We start from the raw sequence: 2,554 nt of genomic DNA, 5'->3' as shown, positions 1-2,554 counted from the left end.
TTGCCTTTTCATTTTCCTCCTCCTCTTTCGTTTCCTTGTTCTCTTTGACTCCTGCCATTTCAAAACGAGGACACAATAACAACTTTACCTTATTTTTTAAGTCTTATTTCCTGTTGTTATTTTCGTCTTTGTTGCCGCCTTTTTTTCTCCACTTAATACAGCATCTCTCTCTCTCTCTCTCTCTCTCTCTCTCTCTCTCTCTCTCTCTCTTCTCTCTCTCTCTCTCTCTCTCTCTCTGTTCCTCTTCTCTCTCTCTCTCTCTCTCTCTCTCTCTCTCTCTCTCTCTCTCTCTCTCTCTCTCTCTCTCTCTCTCTCTCTCTCTTCCTCTCTCTCTCTCTCTCTGTTCCTCTCTCTCTCTCTCTCTCTCTCTCTCTCTCTCTCTCTCTCTCTCTCTGTTCTCTCTCTCTCTCTCTCTCTCTCTCTCTCTCTCTCTCTCTCTCTCTCTCTCTCTCTCTCTCTCTCTCTCTGTATCTTTCAGTCCGTGCCATTTGTCCTTCCCTTGCACTATTGCTTCGCCTTTCACTACAATAAACAAGTTGCCAGACCTCCACACCCTTTCCCGTCACTTCATTATAAAGGGAGGCTCCTAAAAGTCCCTGTCTCGCTTATTTTTCTTTCTTGCCTCACTTACACGCACTCAGTCCTGAGGTGTGGTAACGGAGGAGAAGAATGAGGAGGAGGAGGAGGAGGAAAGGATGGCGTCATATCCTACCCCCCCACCACCACCACCACAGACCTCTTGCTATTCCCTCCGCCACCACACTAATGTCACTCAAGATATATATTTTTGTTGTTGCGACTTTCTCTTTCGTGTCCGTTGCGTAAGTGTCGTTCCTTATCCTACGTTGGTCGCGATCCATGCCCCGCCACAACAGTGCTATGCTAAGGCCACGCACCCTCGCCTCCTCTAGACTCACTGGCCGAGCTGCTGTCATTCTTCCGCACCCACTTACCACCACGCCTGCCTCTTAGTACACACACACACACACACACACACACACCCTGAACCACAAAGGGGAAAATATATAACGTTCATAAGTTTTATGCTTCACATGTCGATTGCTAGACTACAAACCTTGACACACTCACACACACACACACACACACACACACACACACACACACACACACACACATCTTAACAAAGGAAGGGTTAAGCAACCTTTCGCATGCTAAGTCAAGCAAGGGAGAGAGAAAAGAATCACCCTTAAGATAGTTAACGAAGATGATAATAGTCGTGTGTGTTCGCACTCTCGAGGGATGATGGAAGCATTGTAAGGGAGAGAGAGAACAAAAAACCCTCTGATAAAGCTATTTCTTCAGAGGTTCTGTAAATTATCTGAAGCGCAGTTATCATCTAAATTTATACATTTTTCCTGCTCGTACTCTCCCGCTCGTCTGTGTTTACATTTTTCCTCCTCCTTCTCATCATCATCTTCCTCACCTTCCCGATCACCCTGACGGCCTGTACCGACCCGGGACATGGCGATGACTGTTTCCAAGGCGCTTAAGTCAAGTGGATTACAGCGGGGCGCTTGGTACGGGAGGGCGAGCGGGCGGGCGGGCGGGCGTGCAGGTATAGGTGGTGGGGAGGGGCTAAGGCAGGGAAGGTGAGGGAGAGGGAGAAATAATAGTCTCTTGCAGTGAATCATAAGGCGGGCGGCCACAGCATCCCACAACAGCAGGAACAGCAGCAGCAGCACCACCACCAACAGGAACAGCAACCTTGAAGGGCACTCCTATACCGGCCCCTGCTTGCCCTTCCCTGCCCTGCCCTTCCCTGCCCTGCCCTGCCGTGCCCCGCTCTGCCCTGCCCTGCCCTGCCCAGAGAAAAACAGGCGGCGGCAATCAACATCCTCCTGACGAAACACGTGAAATTACTGCCTGCTCCAACTTTTTACCGAAGCTCCCCGGGGGCGCAAGCAACCCTCCCCGCGGCACCCCGATACCCACCCGCCGCCGAGGAGCGAGAGGCCACCCCATGGGCCTTCCTGCATCACGCTGCGGCGGTGGATAACAATGAGATTCTCGCCCTTACCGCCCGGCGTGGGGAGTCCTTGTTGTGCCCCGGTGACGGCCACTTCGTTACCCGTTCAGGAGGTTGTGATAAAAATCTATCGCAGCGTCATTAGTGAGGGAGAGATTGAGATGGAGTTTGTAATTATAGGCCGGAGTGCTGGAAAGTTCTCATTGGCCTCTCTTTATATGGTATTTATAAAAGAAATATACTGGACTGTCCAGGGGTGGCAGTGGACGATGGGGCGGAGGCGAGGCGGAAAGGAGCCACATTAAGGTGGAGGGATGACGACGCCTTGGTACATCTCGTGGCGGCGGCGGCGGCGGCGGCGGCGGCGGTGGTGATGGTGGTGGTGGTGGAGGGGAGGGAGTGAGGATGCTGGCCGGGGTCTGCATACCAGCAGGTGAGTTATTGTCGCCCTCTGCTTGTTTTGCGCGTCCGGGGCCAATAAGAGCGCCGGTGACTGATCTTGTGCCATTCATCAGCCGTCGTCCGTCTTGAGGGAGTAACTCAGCCCTCCCCGGGACGCCCTTGTAA

The sequence above is a fragment of the Scylla paramamosain genome, chromosome 5 (genome assembly GCF_035594125.1).
Source record: "Scylla paramamosain isolate STU-SP2022 chromosome 5, ASM3559412v1, whole genome shotgun sequence".
Classification (NCBI taxonomy): Eukaryota; Metazoa; Arthropoda; class Malacostraca; order Decapoda; family Portunidae; genus Scylla; species Scylla paramamosain.
The sequence above is the reverse complement of the archived record's forward strand: the minus strand, read 5'-3'. Positions refer to the sequence as shown.